This window comes from Phyllopteryx taeniolatus, unplaced genomic scaffold, assembly GCF_024500385.1.
Source record: "Phyllopteryx taeniolatus isolate TA_2022b unplaced genomic scaffold, UOR_Ptae_1.2 contig_156, whole genome shotgun sequence".
Classification (NCBI taxonomy): Eukaryota; Metazoa; Chordata; class Actinopteri; order Syngnathiformes; family Syngnathidae; genus Phyllopteryx; species Phyllopteryx taeniolatus.
The window spans coordinates 2,265-22,072 of record NW_026903078.1 but is presented as its reverse complement, the minus strand read 5'-3'; the positions used below and the strand labels follow the sequence as shown (position 1 = coordinate 22,072).

At 42.2% G+C, this 19,808-nt stretch overlaps 3 non-coding genes across 3 annotated transcripts; all 3 read left to right on the top strand.

Moving 5' to 3' along the window:
• The first annotated feature begins 1,864 nt into the window (after positions 1-1,864).
• On the top strand, positions 1,865-1,978 carry LOC133473179 (U5 spliceosomal RNA). Its single transcript, XR_009786983.1, has one exon. It is a non-coding gene; the product is annotated as a U5 spliceosomal RNA (small nuclear RNA).
• A 1,245-nt stretch (positions 1,979-3,223) lies between these two features.
• Positions 3,224-3,296, top strand: trnat-agu (transfer RNA threonine (anticodon AGU)). The gene has a single exon. It is a non-coding gene; the product is annotated as a tRNA-Thr (tRNA).
• Positions 3,297-10,928: 7,632 nt separating this feature from the next.
• On the top strand, positions 10,929-11,047 carry LOC133473178 (5S ribosomal RNA). Its single transcript, XR_009786982.1, has one exon. It is a non-coding gene; the product is annotated as a 5S ribosomal RNA (ribosomal RNA).
• The last annotated feature ends 8,761 nt before the right edge of the window (positions 11,048-19,808 follow it).

Here is a 19,808-nt window from a genome sequence, read left to right as displayed (position 1 = left end):
TGTACTGTGAGGTTCCACCACCAAGTCTCCTTCTCTCCTTTCCTGCCAGAAGATACACCAAGTACTCTCCTGCCTGCTTCTCTGATCACCTTGGCTGCAGTGGTCCAGTCTTCTGGAAGCTCTTCCCGTCCACCGAGAGCCTGTATCACCTCTTCCCGAAAAGCTGCACAACACTCGTCCTGTCTCAGCTTCCACCACATGGTTCTCTTCTCTGCCTTTGTCTTCCTAATTTTCCTCCCCACCACCAGAGTCATCTTACACACCACCATCCTATGCTGTCTAGCCACACTCTCCCCTACCACTACCTTACAGTCGGTAACCTCCTTCAGATGACATCGTCTGCACAAGATGTAATCCACCTGTGTGCTTCTACCTCCGCTCTTGTAGGTCACCCTATGTTCGTGCCTCTTCTGGAAAAAAGTGTTCACTACAGCCATTTGCATCCTTGTTGCAAAGTCTACCACCATCTGTCCCTCCAAGTTCCTTTCCTGGATACCGTACTTACCCATCACTTCTTCATCACCCTTATTACCTTCACCAACATGTCCATTACAATCTGCACCAATTACGACTCTCTCTCTGTCTGGGATGCTCAGAACTACATCATCAAGCTCCTTCCAGAATTTCTCTTTCACCTCTAGGTCACATCCTACCTGTGGGGCATAGCCACTAATCACATTACACATAACACCCTCAATTTAAAATTTCAGCCTCATCACTCGATCTGATACTCTTTTCACCTCCAAGACATTCTTAGCCAACTCTTCTTTTAAAATAACCCCGACTCCATTTCTCTTCCCATCTACACCATGGTAAAATAATTTAAACCCTGCCCCTAAACTTCTAGCCTTACTGCCTTTCCACCTGGTCTCCTGGACACACAATATATCAACCTTTCTCCTAATCATCATGTCAACCAACTCCCGGGATTTTCCTGTCATAGTCCCAACATTCAAAGTCCCCACATTCAGTTCTAGGCTCTGTGTTTTCCTCTTCTCTTTCTGCCGAAGAACCCGCTTTCCACCTCTTCTTCTTCTTCTTCTTTGACTTCGACTTCGACCCACAGTAGCTGAATTTCCAACAGCGCCCTGCAGGTTGACGGCGCCGGTGGCGGACGTTGTTAACCCGGGCCACGACCGATCCGGTATGGAATTCTTTGGATGAACGCTCATATTTGTTTGGCAAGGTTTTAAGCCGGATGCCCTTCCTGACGCAACCCTCTGCATTTATCCGGGCTTGGGACCGGCCTACAGTTTGCACTGACTTGTGCCCCCCATAGGGCTGCATTCAATAGGATACCAAAACATGAACAACAAAATTTCCAAGATTCCATCCAAGAAGTAAACTGGGATGTATTACTCGCTGGTAAAAATTTAGATGAGGATTGTTCTAAATTTGCCAACAAAATACAAGAAATTATTATACAATTTACACGGATAATTAAACTAAAAGCTAGAAAGAATGGCCTTCCTTGAGATGGAATAGGGGCTTGTTCTGTCCACTCCACGCATCAACCTGGTATTGCAGTACCTCCAGGAACGGTGCACCCCCACAAGATTGTCCAAATAATCATAAACTCAAAAGAACACACCAATCTATCAGATGACATGAAATGTGTCACCTTCCCACAATGCCGTGCATCAAAACGGTTGTCAATCTTGATAAAAAACGGCAACACAGAGCATCTATACACGTTTACATTGTCTTTTTGCGTGACAGGATGAGAATATTGGAGTATGTCAAATGTAGGTGTTTTTTTTTTTTATTAGTGTTAAAAAAAAGTCCAATTGTTTGAATTTAAGACCGTCTGTTAAAATGGCATGGCGGACAATGACATAGCCCGCTTCGCTGTGACAAAAGCAGTTCACTCTTGTTTCTTTTCAGGTTGCATAAATCTTTCCCCTTTTACTAAGGATTTTTGTGGGGAGGAGCAACAAGAGTCTATCTCAATTATTTGATGCTCTGTGAAAGCAGAGCTTTCTCTTGTTGTGAAAAGTTAACTTTATTGTCTGAAAACATCAACCTGTTTCACTCATGATTTTGTATTAAATACATTCATCTGTTTACTGTAAAGTGTCTGAGTGGTTTTAGAAGTGCTGTGTAAGCTGAATTGCAGTTGTGTTGTTATTAATTAAAATGATATAATTATTGCATTAGCGACACCGGGGAATATGTCTGTATGCATGCGTACATTTATTATGAATTTACATTTATTTTAAATATGTGTGTTTGTTTTCATGTGGGCGGCACGGTGGCCGACTGGTTAGAGCGTCAGCCTCACAGTTCTGAGGTGCGGGGTTCAATCCCTGTCCCCGCCTGTGTGGAGTTTGCATGTTCTCCCCGTGCCTGCGTGGGTTTTCTCCGGGCACTCCGGTTTCCTCCCACATCCCAAAATCATGCATTAATTGGAGACTCTAAATTGCCCGTAGGCATGACTGTGAGTGCGAATGGTTGTTAGTTTCTATGTGCCCTGCGATTGGCTGGCAACCAGTTCAGGGTGTACCCCGCCTCCTGCCTGATGACAGCTGGGATAGACTCCAGCATGCCCGCGACCCTAGTGAGGAGAAGCGGCTCAGAAAATGGATGGATGGATGGATGTTTTCATGTGCTTGACTGACCCAACATTAGCCGTTTAGGTTGGAGAAACGGATGCTCGTGAAAGCTGTCCCGTAAGGAAGAACGGTTATAATCACTCACGAGTACGTTCACTGCATATGTCGTTCCTTGCACTAGTACGAATCACTCATCGTACTAGTTCACAATGAAATTCCACCTGAGTCACTCGTGCCAAGACAGGACTCGTTAAACGAACGAATCACTTGTGGCTAACAGAACATTCAGTTCAGCAGTACATTCAGCTTGCATGTGGCTAAGGTTGCAAAATCGCGACCCACTTTCATATAAATTGAAAAGAATAAATTATTTTGTTTAAAAGTAGATTTTACGCCGATCTGATCGGTGTTATCGTTATCGGCCGATAATTAGCATTTTATGCTGGCCGGCTTTCATGTCATAAGTCGCCGATCCGATCAATGACGTCATCGATCGGATCCGCGTTTAACTCCGCGTCTTGGTCGCGTATGAATCCAAAAATGTGTAAATGTGTGTTGGTAAGACAATTAAATTCCTTGATACTTTGTTTCTTAACAAGCTGACAATGCATTTGCCCACTTGGTTGCTGTTAACTAGTTAACCAACATGGTAACTCTAAACACAAAAGAAAGGCCTCCTAGCTCAGTGGCTAGAGCACTGGTCTAGTAAACCAGGGGTCGTGAGTTCAATTCTCACTGAGGCCTGAAGTGTAGTTTCCTATTAGTTATACATGACGCTAGACAAGGTAGGAAACCAGCTTCCTGAATAGTCACATGTCAAAAGCCATGACATACTCTGTCATCCCTTGCTAACCTACCATTAGCACTATGGTTAACAAGCTGATCACAGACATTTCCAAGCTTTGCTCTTCATTTTGTAAAATTAGGTGATAGCTCATGAGCGAAAATGCTAACAGAAGGTCTCATATCTCAGGGGCGAGAGCACTGGTCTTGTAAACCAGGGGTCGTGATTTAAATTCTCACTGGCGCCTACCACCCAGATACAGATTCAATGTTTATGCTAACCATTCTTGAGATGTGGTTTCTTTGTATTCTAATGGATATTTATTGAGAATTACAATCGTTCAGTCAAATAGAGCAAAGTTTTTAAAGGGCAATTTCAGAAACAAAAAAAGGAGACAGAGTGAAAAGGTAGCTAAATAATATAGGAAAAGAAGACAACAAAAGATGAAACTCTAGCTGTTAACAAGATGAGGAAAGTAATATAGTACAATTACGCAGAATCGAGTGTTGTATGGGTCAGTTGTGCTACACCCTGCGAGGTAAGGATACAACAAGATAGGACAGGATTGGACAGGACAGGGACAGGAGTGGAAGCCTGCAGGACAGGGGGTCGTAGACCCGGCTGTACAACTGAAGTGTGGTGGGAGTGGCTATGTAAATTATAAACATCTACAGGACCAGAGTGTAAGTGAGGGGCTACCCAAGAAATTCTCATAGTTCTCAGTCATTTGTCGAAGATGCCTGAGGAATGGAGGAAAAGTGTGCTGGTGGACATTTTTAAGAACAAAGGTGTTGTGCAGATCTCTGGGAACTTTAGAGGAATAAAGTTGATGAGCCACACAATGAAGTTTTGGGAAAGAGTAGTGGAGGCTAGACTCAGGACATAAGTGAGTATTTGCGAGCAACAGTATGGTGTCATGCCTAGAAAGAGTACCACAGATGCATTATTTGCCTTGAGTAATGTTGATGGAAAAGTACAGAGACGGTCAGAACGAGCTACATTGTGTCTTTGTAGATCTAGAGAAAGCCTATGACAAAGTACCCAGAGAGTAACTGTGGTACTGCATGTGGAAGTCTGGAGTGGCAGAGAAGTATGCGCGTCCACTTGCGCCGGACATTCAATCTGGCCTCCGGTCACTTTTCTGGGGACTCTAATTGGAGTTATTTTTTGGGGGGGGGCGGGTCGGGCTGCGAGGTCCAATGTAAAGAAACGATGACTTCTTAAAGACGAGCAAAGGCATTGACGTCGATGGTGATCGCTGACAACTCGAAGCAAGCCCCGGATAATACAAGAAAAAAAGAAGGCGTAAACAATAATGTATTCAAAAGAGCACTGTTAACAACAACAATCTTATCGGAAACAAGAAAATACAAAGAAATAGAACAAATATCCACTGCAAACATAATTATCTACGTTGAAATCGAAGAATAATCGACTCTTAAACAGAGCAAGAATCTATAGAGAACCATATACTCTGAAATAAAACAACAAGCTACCCTAAAATAAACACAAATGTACTAAAATCCACTGTGCTACAGGACAACCATCTTGACGTTAGCGAGGTCTTGTCGCTAACGAGAGCGAGCGTAAACACTAAGCTTTTGCAAGTGGAAACACACCGACATGTTTTATGCATGCGACGTCTCCAGATTATTTTTTTCCCCCTTAAAAAAAAGAAAGATAAAGAAAAATGTCTGATTTATACGTAGTCTGCAGCTCCCGGCGTCAGTAGCAGACTTTATCACTGACACTTAACGCTTTACAGCCTCGTTATCACGTCGCCTCAGTTCGTCAGGAAAAAGGCCGACGATGCGCATAGACTCCCACGCTTTTTTTAATTTTCATCAGGCGGTGGGTTGTTGCCACATTCCTCCCAAAAAAATGGCATTTGGTATTTATTTTGAGACTAAACATCCTGCCGTAAGCAGAACGAGAACAGTCACAATTGTGCGTAGAATGATTGTGTGTGTTTTTTCCTTTCGGTTTGCATGCATAACTCAATGATGACATGTATGCCAGGTTGGACACGAAAGAAGGACAAAATTATCTATACAGGTTGGCCAGACAGAGGGATAGAGATGGGAAGGATGTGCAGCAGGTTAGGGTGATTAAGGATAGAGATGGAAATATGTTGACTGGTGCCAGTAGTGTGCTAGATAGATGGAAAGAATACTTCGAGGAATTGATGAATGAGGAAAATGAGAGAGAAGGGAGAGTAGAAGAGGCAAGTGTGGTGGACCAGGAAGTGGCAATGATTAGTAAGGAGGAAGTTGGAAAGGCATTAAAGAGGATGCAAAATGGAAAGGCAGTTGGTCCTGATGACATTCCTGTGGAGGTATGGAAGCATCTCAGAGAGGTGGCTGTTGAGTTTTTGACCAGCTTGTTCAATAGAATTCTAGCGTGTGAGAAGATGCCTGAGGAATGGAGGAAAAGTGTGCTGGTGCCCATTTTTAAGAACAAAGGTGATGTGCAGAACTGTGGGAACTATAGAGGAATAAAGTTGATGAGCCACACAATGAAGTTATGGGAAAGAGTAGTGGAGGCTAGACTCAGGACAGAAGGGAGTATTTGTGAGCAACAGTATGATTTCATGCCTAGAAAGAGTACCACAGATGCATTATTTGCCTTGAGGATGTTGATGGAAAAGTACACAGAAGGTCAGAACGAGCTTCATTGTGTCTTTGTAGATCTAGAGAAAGCCGATGACAGAGAACCCAGAGAAGAACTGTGGTACTGCATGGGCGTGGGCGTCGATGTGTGAGTGAGACGGGACTGCGCAGGCGTCATCCGGCGGGACTGCGAAGGAGGAAGGAGTGCGCGCCGGTGCGAGTGTGTACAGTGGCAAGTGTTGTGACGGCGACCGGGGAAGAGTAGCGGAGGACCCGTTGACGTTGAATGTGCAGAGGAGCTAATACGATCAAACACGATCATTGTCACGGAAGTGACGTAGGCGGTTTGAGTTTGAGCCTGCGCCCGGGAACTTGCAGCGCTTCTGTCTGGATGAACTCGAAGTGTCGGTTTCCTCTTCGAAGAGCACAACCCATCGCCCAGGTGTGAGGGAACCGGCCGGCGCGGCGGACCTTTTGGCGAGGGAGCGAAGTCCGCCGATGTGAAACGCGTCCTCCTCTTGCCGCGCACAGGCAAGGTAAACTTTCTGGTGTTTGGACGCCACTCTGTATTTGGGAACTTGTCGACAGTCAGCCAGCCAGTTGGGCTTTTCTTGGTCCTCGCAAAAGTCGCAACTTCTTCAACTGCTTTCTTGTCAAAATGGCTCAATATTGGGCGTATGATTCCAAACAACCTTTTTGACGCGGTTTCTTCTTGTCTTGCTGTGTTATCATGTGTGCCAATGGGCCTCCACCACCGACGGCTGGGCCTCCACTACCACCGACGGCTGGGCCTCCTCCACCACCGACGGCTGGGCCTCCTCCACCACCGACGGCTGGGCTTCCACCACCATCACCGACGGCTGGGCTTCCACCACCACCACCGACGGCTGGGCCTCCACCACCACCACCGACGGCTGGGCCTCCACCACCACCACCGACGGCTGGGCCTACTCCACCACCACCGACGGCTGGGCCTCCACCACCACCACCGACGGCTGGGCCTCCACCACCACCACCACCGACGGCTGGGCCTCCACCACCACCACCGACGGCTGATGCGGAAGCTGGCAGCGTAAAGCTATATGCAAACATTGCCAATAAAAGAAACAGGGGGCTGCCAAACCCCGCAATACTAAAGCACCGGAAATGGAGGGCGTTCCAAACCGTTAATAACTCTAAATTAATATGGGACTCAACACGCAAACCAAAAGGCATTCTTTGTGCACACTGAAATATACGAAGCATTTTAACGAAAAGTGATCAGGTCAATCACCTTCTCACTGACTCAAATATTGACTTCCTCTGCCTATCTGAGACATGGCTCCATGAATCTTCGCCCTCAGCAATACTATCTGTACCTGGTTATAAAATGTTTAGAAACGACAGACAGGGTTCTAAGGGAGGAGGTGTTATGATTTATGCCAAGGACACTTTGAATTGTAATGAAATACATGTTACAGATGAGAATGGATTAGAATTTCTTGGACTAACTGTTTCTTTGTCACAGCAAATGTCTTTTATTCTTGTAGTTATTTATAGGCCTCCCTCATCAAATGCCGCTTTCTATGAAAAGCTGGAAATGTTACTGAAACAACTCAATCTTGCAAAAGAGGTGATAATAATGGGTGACCTAAATGTTAATTGGGAAGTTAACAAAGTTAGGAAAAAATTGAAAAGGGTTATGGATGACATGGATATGACTCAGGTTTTTAATGGCCCTACGAGAATTACAAACTCCACCCGAACTCAGATTGATCTAGCCTTTACTAATAGGCCAGAAAGGATCTTGAAGCCATACAATATGCTCACAGGATTGTCTGATCACAATCTTATAATGGTTTCAAGAAAATTAAATAAAAAGCGCTTCAAACCCTTGGCCACCACTGAATCCAATAGGATACCAAAACATGAACAACAAAATTTCCAAGATTCCATCCAAGAAGTAAACTGGGATGTATTACTCGCTGGTAAAAAATTTAGATGAGGATTGTTCTAAATTTGCCAACAAAATACAAGAAATTATTATACAATTTACACGGATAATTAAACTAAAAGCTAGAAAGAATGGCCTGCCTTGGTTAAACACATTTATTCTGAAACTGATGAAAGAACGCGATCATTCCTTGAAGTTGTCGGTCAAATCAGGATACAATAGAGAGCACTTTATCTCACTGAGAAATAGGGTAGTGAAAGAAATAAGAAAATCTAAAGCTGACTTTTTCATTACTGCTCTGAATAGTGCGAAGGGAAATTCAAAAATAACCTGGAATTATATTAAAAAACTATTGGGTGTTACACAAAATAACAAAACAAAACTAATGCAAATTCAATTAAATGGAAACATCCTGACGGAACCTCAAGTGATGGCTGATGCTTTTAACAACTACTTCATTGAATCTGTGTCAGAAATCTCTTCTAAGTTTGCAGTAAAACAAATGAAGGAATACCCTGCATTGTCTACAACGCAGTTCTTTACTATTACAAATATTACTGAGACCAAAGTTATTGATTTAATTCATTCACTCAAACCATCTAAGGCAAAGGATGTTTTTGGAATGGACACGAGCATGCTCAAAGATCTAGGTTCAACTCTTGCTCCTCCTATTGCCTCAATCATTAATCTTTCAATTTCATCTGGTCACTTTCCAAAGGCCTGGAAATCTGCTATTGTTACCCCTGTCTTTAAATCCGGTGACTCAACTTCTCTGAATAACTACCGACCTATAAGCATTCTTCCGGCCATTTCCAAAGTTGCAGAAAAATGGGTGTCAGAGCAGATTGTCCATTATTTAATCAGCAGCTCCCCCTCTCTCCACGCCATGCAGTTTGGTTTCAGATCCAAGCATTCCACTGAAATGGCTACATGCCTCTTCATTGAGAAAATAAAATCTTCTCTCGACAAGAGTGGAGTTGTAGGGGCGGTGTTCTTGGACCTCAGGAAAGCTTTTGATACAGTAAATCACTCTGTTCTTCTTACCAAGCTCTCAAAATTTAACTCCTCTCGCAAAGCTGTGAGCTGGATTGAATCATATCTGCATGACCGAACACAATCTGTATCAGTTAACAACTGCAGATCAGAGTCTCTTTGGCTAACCTCTGGAGTCCCTCAGGGATCAATATTGGGCCCCCTTTTATTTAGTCTTTATATCAACGATTTGCCCACTGTTTGCTCTGAAGCAGAGTGCGTAATGTATGCAGATGACAGTTTTCTTTGTTCATGGTCGCTCCAAAGATACTGTTGCTGCTAAACTCACTAATACAATGTCCTGTGTCACAACTTGGTTGCAGGAGTGCTGTCTACAGCTAAACGTTTCTAAAACTGTAGGCATGTATTTCACTAAAACAAATAGAGTATTACCTGATCCCGACATACTTGTTAATGGAGAAAAAATGCAAATTGTCAGCCAATACAAATATCTTGGGTTAATAATAGATTCACAGCTTTCCTTTAAAGCCCATATTGACAAATTGTGTAAAAATATCAAATTAAACCTCGCAAATTTTCGTGCAATTCGGAATGAAATGTCAACTGAAGCTGCAAAAATTTACCTGCATTCGATGATTCTTAGTCACTTTAACTATTGCATAACCAGTTGGTCCCAGGCTGGTCAGAATGCAAAAAAACCATTGGAACGTTTTGTACAAACAAGTAATTAAAGTGATGGATAAAAAACCAAGGCACTATCATCACTGTGCAATTTTAAAAAATACAGTCTTTTAAACTGGGACAGTCTTCACATATTTGCAGATTTAAATTTGATTAATAAGTACTGCATGATTTGGCTCCCAGCTCCTCTGGCTGAGTTCATCAGCCAAAGAAACAGCTCTGAGCGTGTCACTCGAGGCTCTGTCAGAGGTGACTGTCTCATTCCTCTGCGCAGGAGCACTTTCAGTAAGTCAGCCTGGTCAGTGAGGAGCGCTGGTGAGTGGAACTCAGTACCTGAGGAGGTTAAACTGCTTACAACATACAAGGCCTTCACAAAAAAACTGAAAATGTGGCTAGTTAACACCTATAGCTGCCAACACTAAAAGACAAGTATGTTATGTTGTCTTTTTTGTTATGATCAAAAAAATTATGGTTTTATTCTCTCTTCATAGTATAGTTTGATTATGTATCCTGTATTATAATGTCTTGTAGATGTATTTTACTGCTTTTTTACATCATGGCCAGGGGACTACAGATGAAAACTAGCCTTCTGGCTAATTCTGGCTTTTTTAACCATGTGTACTTCATGTGTTTTATGAAATTGCATTGTCCCCTTTCAAAAATAAACTGAACTGAACTGAAAATTGTCACTGTACCAGATTATTGCTCCAATTGCACACTGATTGAAGAGAATCTGCAACATTTGAACAATAAACATTGTCCCAGATTATCGCCCTACTAGCTTGAAGTCTCGGTGACCTTTGCACAATGGTCATTGCACCGGACTATTGCAATATTAGTCTTTCGAACTGCTCTAAATGCTAGAGGACTCTGCATCTTTTTGCACAATTGTCCAAAAAAAATGAACCGGTAATACCAGATAACTAGCAACCCTTAATTGCTCAGTGACTGTTTTTTGTCAACGTCTTTATGTCTCAAAAGTGTTCTCTGTCAATTGACTGTCTGTTGTCGTACGAGAGTGGCTCCAACTACCAAATTCCTTGTGTGTGTTTTGGACATACATGGCAAATAAAGATGACTCTGTTTCTGAAGAGTTGGTGACCAGGATGTGGAGGGTCCAAGAGGATTTTACATGCTCTTGTCTGAGTTTTGGCAGCGTGCAAGTTCTCAAATTCTCTCGTGTGTTAACTTTTCAAAATCTATGATCTGATCACATATTTGTAGTGTTGAGAATGAGTTTGCATCATCCACACAAAAAACTCCAAAATAGACCAGCCAACAATTGGAGAATAAAAAATGACGCGATCCGCTCGATATTTTTAAGTGAAATTTGATATTTTTTAAATATAAAATGTTGCTTTTCAGGTAACCATGTGGCTTACGGCCATACTACACTGAGAATGCCCGATCTCGTCTGATCTCGGAAGCTAAGCAGGGGTGGGCCTGGTTAGTACTTGGATGGGAGACCGCCTGGGAATACCAGGTGCTGTAAGCTTTTTCACTTTAGATTCTCGTGGAATCGTTTTCTTATCGGTGGTTGACCTAAATTATAATGCAGTCATTCTCTCTCTTATGACTTACCATCTCTTTATTAGGAGACAGAATCTTCACGTACCTTTTTTAAACATCCCGTATCTCCTTTTCCGACAGTAAAAAAAAAAAAAAATCTATACACACATATATCTACATATATATATCTACATATATATATATATATATATATATTAGTATCACGTGATACGTCACGATTTTATCACATCAGTGCTTTTAATTCGCTCGAGGCTAAGGATACGAAGGTATGGATCTTTAAATGATACGTAATTATTGCACATTATTGTGTGGACCTCAAAGCCACGGTTTATGAACCCGAACCACTTCCGAGGAATACATTACAGTCGAGTGAATGGCAGTATTAGAAGGAGTAGATTAGATAAATTCAATCAGAATCAGCAGAATAAAAATCAGAATCTATATTTGCCGAGTATGTCAGTAACATACAAGGAATTTGTCTCCGGTACTTGGAGCCCCTCTCGTGCGATAACGGATAGCCATTTGACAGAAAATACTTTGGAGACATAATCACATGAGACCAAAGTACAGAGAATCACTGAGCAATGAAAGGTTAGCGGTAATGTGGTCATGTCAATGCAAATTTTGTGTTATTTTTTATTTTTTGACAATTGTGCAAATGATGCAGAGTCCTCTAGCAATTTAGAGCAATTTGAAATGACTGATCGAGCAATAATCTGGTACAGTGACAATTTTGCAAAACCTGAAGAGACTTCGAGAAATTTAAGCAGTATAAAGCGAATCGTAGTGCGATAATCTGGAACAGTGTCCATTGTGCAAATGGTGCAGATACTTCTCAACCACATGAGTGGCCAGTATTGGTCAACAACAGATATGCAAATTGTGCAGAGTGGCGAGACTACTACAGTGAATGCACGAATAATGTATAATTGGCCCGACAGAGATGGGACAACAATCTCAAGACAAATTGCCAGCATGTTACAATGCAATTGTAAGTGAACTGTTTAAGAAGTTAACGGTAAGCGGGACGAAAGCGTTGGAATGTCTGCTAGTTTTTGTTTGCATTGTTCGATAGCACTTGCCTGGGGGAAGGAGCTGGAAGAAGACAATTATATATGACTCGTGCACTCATTGTAGTAGTCTCGCCACGCTGCACTATTTGCATATCTGTTGTTGACCAATACTGGCCACTCATGCTAGTAGCATCTGCTCCAATTGCACACTGAAGAGAATCTACATTTGCACAATAAACGTTGTCCCAGATTATCGCACTACTTGCTTGAAGTCTCGGCGCCCTTTGCACAATGGTCATTGCCCCGGACTATTGCAATATTAGTCTTTCGAATTGCTCTAAATGCTAGAGGACTCTGCATCTTTTTGCACAATTGTCCAAAAAAATGAACCGGCATTACGATAGCTAGCAACCCTAAATTGCTCAGTGACTGTTTTTTGTCAACGTCTTTATGTCTCAAAAGTGTTCTCTGTCAATTGACTGTCTGTTGTCGTACGAGAGTGGCTCCAACTACCAAATTCCTTGTGTGTTTTTTGGACATACATGGCAAATAAAGATGACTCTGTTTCTGAAGAGTTGGTGACCAGGATGTGGAGGGTCCAAGAGGATTTTGCATGCTCTTGTCTGAGTTTTGGCAGCGTGCAAGTTCTCAAATTCTCTCGTGCGTTAACTTTTCAAAATCTATGATCTGATCACATATTTGTAGTGTTGAGAATGAGTTTGCATCATCCACACAAAAAACTCCAAAATAGACCAGCCAACAATTGGAGAATAAAAAATGACGCGATCCGCTCGATATTTTTAAGCGAAATTTGATATTTTTTAAATATATAATGTTGCTTTTCAGGTAACCATGTGGCTTACGGCCATACTACCCTGTTAAATATATTCTAGAAGTTATCATTTATTTGCTTAGCTTGCATTAGTATTATGGACGATTTTAGATGTCTCGCCTTCGAAAAGATGACTCAGCATCATCCGATGGAAGGGCGCCTGGACCAAGGACGTGATCGGATGTGGTCGGGTCGGGACAAGTGTTGGTCCAATATTTTGTGTTGTGTCTTTTTGCTTAGAATACTATGTCTGGGAAAAACCCTCTTATTATCAAATATTATGTGTCGTGTCTTATTGTTTAGAATACTATGTCTGGGAAAAACCCTCTTATTATCAAATATTTTGTCTTGTGTCTTATTGCTTAGAACATTATGATTTGTAAATCCCTCCTATTTCAAATAAATGCAGGAGCGAGGGGGGGATTGTTTAGAGCGTGTTGAGAGGCTGTGATCTGAACAATCTCCCATACGCCCTCCTCATGAGAAAAAGAAACCAGCGTCTTCATTCCTTTTGTGTCTATTTTTTATAATGTTGGGTAAGATATATCCAACATTAAATTGGTCCTTCGAGCCGGATGTCAACACACCCGAGGATTCCAGTTGTGGAGCCGACTTCCAGTTAAGAGACCGTGGCCACGGCAAGTAAGACCCTTTACGGGACTGGTCTTCGTTCTCCTCAACTGGGATCTGAAGGTTGACGACAATCCACAGGATTGAAGACGACTGGTGAGTTAAATTTTACATTTTTTTTTAGGAAAAAGGACGCCGGAGTCCACAAATTCCGCGAGGACGGCGGAGTCCTGTGCGTACTTAAATTCCGTGTTTAATAAACCTTGTGTAATACTAGTCACTGGCAAGTAAGGGACGGCGGAGTCCGACATATTCCGCGAGGATGCCGGAGTCCTGTACGTACTTAAATTCCGTGTTTAATGAATAAAGAAACAAGGAAAGTTTCGTGGCATCGTAGTTAAATTCCGTATAGGACGGCGGAGTCCTCTAATGAGCTGTTGACAGACGTAGTTAAATTCCGTATAGGACGGCGGAGTCCTCTAATGAGCTGTTGACAGACGTAGTTAAATTCCGTATAGGACGGCGGAGTCCTCTGACGAGCCAGTGTGAATGAAAACTGTTTAAATGAGAGTGTAAATAGGAAATGGGAAACCACTAGGTTTTTCATTCCATACCAAAATAGTGGGAAAGTAAACGGTGGACTTTTGTGGATGCAAAGGTAAGAATTCTCCACTCGAAAGAGTTGAAGTGAGAATTACCACAGAAAGTAAATTTGAATCACCGTCCTACTGAAAAGAAACAGTGTTCCAGACTACCCTAGGTAGTATTACACTGAACCAAATTCTTTCAAATGGGGAAAGGAAGTAGTAAAATAAAAAACAGGAATACACTGCAGTGTAAAGGTTGGAGGTTCATTAAATTAAATTTAAAAGAAAAAAAGAAACAGGATTCTGATAAAATTTAATATTTAGAGACAGGGATAACCGAACACGGCTTTAATGGTTGGTTAAATACACAAAAAATAGCCGCGTTGCAGGAATCAAATTATATAAAAAATAAAAGACAAGCCACCGTTAAACGTGGGAAAGGCCCTGTTGTCTGCAGCCTTGGAGCTTATCACAAAAATAGAAGATAAAAAAGAATGTGATGAGCTGCAGTAATACAGAGAGCAGTATGCGTACCAAACCCACGCACATTGTTAAATTCATTAAGACCAGATGCTACTGTGTTTACAGTAGTGGACATTAATGCATTAATGCAGTAATGCATTCTTTTCAGTACCAATAGAAAATAACAGTCAATTTTGGTTTGCATTCACATTTGAGAAAAAAAAAAAATATATATATACATTTACTAGATTACCCCAAGGTTACTGTGAAAGTCCAACTATTTATTCACAAGTTATGACAACACGCATGTCTTCTGGCATCTACAGATGGAGAGACATGCAAAGATTCATTGACCTTACTGCATCATCTAACAGAAGAGGGACATGAATTTAACAAAAATAAATTGCAATGATGTAAAAGACAAGTTAACTATCTAGGCCATAATTTAAGTATAGGAGGAAAGACTATATTAGAAGACAGGAGAGCTATAGTCTTAAAAAATCCTAAACCACAGACGAAGAAACATATAATAATCATTTTTAGGTCTGACAAATTATTGTAGAGCATGGATTCCAAACTATGCAGAAATTGTTGCACCATTGTCAAAATTAATGTATAAAACAATCTTAAAATGACATCACCTGTTTAATGGAGTACAGAGGCAGAAAAGGCCTTCTGTGACATTAAACAACATTTGGTGTTGACTACTGCGCTAGGCCTTCCAAATTTAATGATAAAACATTCATTCAAATGGTAGATTGTAAAAGCTATTGCATGACCTCCATACTTACACAACAATATGGTGATAAGCTAAAACCAATAGCTTGTTTTTCAACTAGAGAGCAGTTCACCCTTAAGGTAAACCATAACGTTAGCCCTCGATGCGCCAAGTATGAGAATATGTGGCCAAAATTACCTAAAAGTGCAGTGCCCCATTATGCAGAAGGAAATTACACTTGTTTAAAGCATGACAGAATTAACCAGAACAAAACTAAATATGTGGGGGTATTTCCATTTTGTCATAATATAATAGATGTCACTACATGGGGAAATATTACGTTATTGAGCAAAAGGTCTTTAGGTGATTTGGCAAATATGTGTGAAATTAATGTAGTAAGAGCTGCATTACCTGACAAATGGAAAGGGACATGTATAATGATTTCCTATGTGGCGTCAACCACTGTAATTTTCGCCAAGGATCAAATAACGAGACCAAAAACAGAAACTAATGTGAGGTCAAAGAGATCAATCAGCGATAATTGGTCAGAGGACAGAACCACATACATCGATGGCATTGGAGTGCCCAGAGGAGTTCCAAATGAATACAAACTGATTGATCAAGTTGCAGCAGGATTTGAAAATATGCCCATCATCTCTGCATTGTTCCCAGTAACTCCAAACAAGAATGTGCATAGGATCAACTTTGTTTATTACCATTTGCAAAGAGCAGTAAACTTAACCAGTGATGCCATTGAAGCCTTAGCTGAACAACTGGCCCCCACTTCCCTAATGGCAATTCAAAACCGCATGGCCCTTGACATGATCCTTGCCGAAAAGAATGGTCTTTGTGCAATGTTTAGTCCACAATGTTGTAGTTTTATTCAACAACACAGCCCCGGATGAAAAAGTAACGAGAGCCTTACATGGGTTACAAACTTTGGCTGCTGAAATGGCAGATTCAACAGGCGTTTCCAACGCCCTGGAAGATTGGGCTACGGTGTGGTTTGGAAAATGAAAACACCTTGTAATTACATTTATAATTGCTATTGTTACTGCTGTTACTTTGTTTTTGCTTTTGGGATGCTGTATTATTCCATGTACGAGGACACTGTGTGTCAAGATGGTCTCGGGAGTGGTGGAGAAGAATATGAACCAGCCGGAATCACAGATGTTGATGACCTCTGAAGAAGCTCCTACTCCTGAAGTTCTGCTCACACAAGACGACGTCGTGTCCAGATGGATGAATTATTGATTAAGAATATACAGTTTCTTTTCTCTTAGCATGTTTCGGGACTTGTCTTTTCCCCTCCTCATATCAATATATGGGGAGGTTTTTGGCCTGTCTCAAGAGGCTTAGCTTAGCTCATGACTATGTTGTTTATATATCCTCTGATAGCCTTCCACATAGAGTAGTACTGCTTAGGGTCTGTTACATAGTTCCACGATGTAAACAGGGGAATTGCTGGATTGTTCTATTTTGTACTCATGAAGCTGTGTTCCATTATCTAACAATTAAGTTCCGTTTCCAAAACACTAGGGTCATACATGATTAAGTTTTGTTATCCATGAGAATATGTCGGAGTTTAGATTACTGAGGAATCATGGTTTTAGGATGACTCCCCCTTTTCTGATAACACCCAAGGCCAGAGGTACCTTCTGCTAAACAGATATATCAAAACCTTCTGCTGAACAGTCATAACGAAACCTTTATTGTTTTTAGCAAATAATCATTAACACGCAACACGTTAAAAAAATTATCCATCCATCCATCCATCCATTCATTTTCTACCACTTATCCGAGGTCGGGTCATGGGGGCAGTAGATCCTGAGGTGTTCCCAGGCCAGTTGAAAGACGTAGTCTCCCCAGTATGTCCTGGGTCATCCCCTGGTTCTCCTCCCGGTGGGATGTGCCCGGAACACCTCACCAAGAAACATCCTTAACAGATGCCCCAGCCACCTCATCTGGTTCCTCTCGATGTGGAGGAGCAGGGGCTCTACTCTGAGATCCTCCCGGATGACCGAGCTTCTCACCCTATCTTTAAGGGAGAGCCCGGACACCCTGTGGAGGAAACTCATTTCGGCCGCTTGTATCCGGGATCTTGTTCTTTCGGTTACGAACCACAGCTCGTGACCATAGGTGTGGGTAGGAACGTAGATCGGCCGGTAAATTGAGAGCTTTGCCTTTCGGCTTAGCTCCTTCTTTACCACAACGGACCAATACAAAGTCCGCATCACTGCAGACGCTGCACCGATCCGCCTGTCGATATCCCGTTCCATTCTTCCCTCACTCGTGAACAAGACCCCAAGATATTTGGATATCACCACATGGGCTCAGGAACACTTCAGAAAACCAATGTCAGTAAATAGAGTTTGGCGCTACATCTGTAAGTGCAACTTCAAACTCAACTATGCAAAGCAAAAGCCATTTATGAACAACATCCTGAACACCCTGATGAAAAGTGGAAAAGTGTTCTGTGGTCCGACGAGTCCACATTTCAAATTGTTTTGGGAAATTATGCACACCGTGTCCTCCGGGCCAAAGTGGAAAAGAACCATCTGGACAGTTATGGACGCAAAGTTCAAAAGCCAGCATCTGTGATGTCTGTTTCATTGACCCTAACTTGAGCATTGGCTTGACTTTGAGCAACAGTAAGTGCTTATTGTTGGGGCAGCCATACGGACAAGATCAACTTGATATGCGTACACAGCGCCGTTATATGGCTGTTGCCGAGATCACTTCAAATGTACAAACTGTTTAATTGTGTGTTTGGAAGCTTCTGTTTTCCGACTGCGTTGAGGTGCAGTCGTTTGTATAGAGAGAGAAGAGCACCGGAGAGAGGACACAACCTTGGGGCGCCCCAGTGCTGATGCTGCGTGTGGATGAGGTGGCCTCCCCCAGCCTCACCTGCTGTGTCCTGCCCATCAGGAAGCTGTAAATCCACTGGCAGATGGCAGGTGTGACGCTGAGCTGGAGAAGCTTGGATGAAAGGAGTTCACGGATGATGGTGTTGAACGCTGAGCTGAAGTCCACGAACAGGATCCTCCCATAGGTCCCTGCACTGTCGAGGTGTTCTTGGATGAAGTGCAGTCCCATATTGACTGCATCATCCGCAGACCTGTTCGCTCGGTAGGCAAACTGCAGGGGGTCCAGCAGGGGACTTGTGACGCTCTTGAGGTGGTCCAGCACGAGACGTTCAAAGGACTTCATGACCACAGATGTCAAAGCGACAGGCCTGTCGTCATTTAAACCCGAGATTGTAGCTTTCTTGGGGACTGGAATGATGGTGGAGCGTTTGAAACAGGATGGTACTTCGCACAGTTCCAGAGATCTATTGAATATCTGTGTGAAGACTGGAGCGAGCTGGTCCACGCAGACTTTGAGGCAGGATGGGGACACATGGTCTGGGCCTGCCGCTTTGTTTATCTTTTGTTGTTTGTAGATGCGTCTCACATCCTGTTCGTGGATGGTTAACGCAGGAGTAAGTGCTACTTGTTGGGGCAGTTTTGCTGTGCCAAGATCTGGTCCTGCTTATTCACAAATTGTCAGAAATCAACCCCCAGTAGAGTTTGTTATGAGGTTGAGGTTGTCATTTTCATTACCAGTACATGAGCAAGGGCTAAATGTTGTATTCACTGAGTGCTACTTGTTTGCTGCTTTTGCATGACTGAAACATTTTGAGAAATGCTGATGAATTCCTATTGTGATGACTTCTCAAATGGAAACATCAATATTTTATCTTTTCATAAGTACTTCTTTTTGGGGTTGTCTCGGTTGTTAGTTTCCGGCAGACAACAGATACCGGTGATAACGATCACAGGAGTTGAAAACGACTATAGCCCATTCATCGAATAGGTGGAACTGCAACACATTCCTGATGTCCATAAATCTCATATAGAGTCATTGGCATGAAAGACGGATTTGAATTTCAATGGCTGAAATCTTTATTTAAAGTGGTTACCATTGCATGATGCACACCTTCTCCACCTTACGAAGGAGAAGGCAGACTGGCGAGGAAGGAATCATCCATTGACAAATCGGAAATACACAAGAAAAGAATGACCTTCCATAAAAGTCAGTTTTTATTGACCCTAACTTGAGCATTGAATTGACTTTGAGCAAAACTAAGTGCTGCTTGTTGGGGCAGTCATACGGACAAGACCAACTTGATATGCGTACACAGTGCCGTAATATGGCTGTTGCCGAGATCACTTCAAATGTACAAACTGTTTAATTGTGTGTTTGGAAGTTTCTGTTTTCTGGCTTGAGTTGTTTTTCAAGGTAATGCAACATGTTGACACCAACCAAGATGAATGTGCTAATTTGTCAGCAAGATTCCTCGAAAATAAGCACTCACTTGTGTTCTTAAAGCAGTAAGTGCTTTTTATTGTGGTCGTTCTGTTGACTTTTATACTATGTTTGGTCAATGTTGATGATATAAAATTACGATCACCTCAATTGGAAACTTTAATGTTTTACTGTACTCAGCGCTTTTCTCTTTTCGGTTGCCTCCGAAGTGAAATTTCTGGCATTCATTTAGGGTC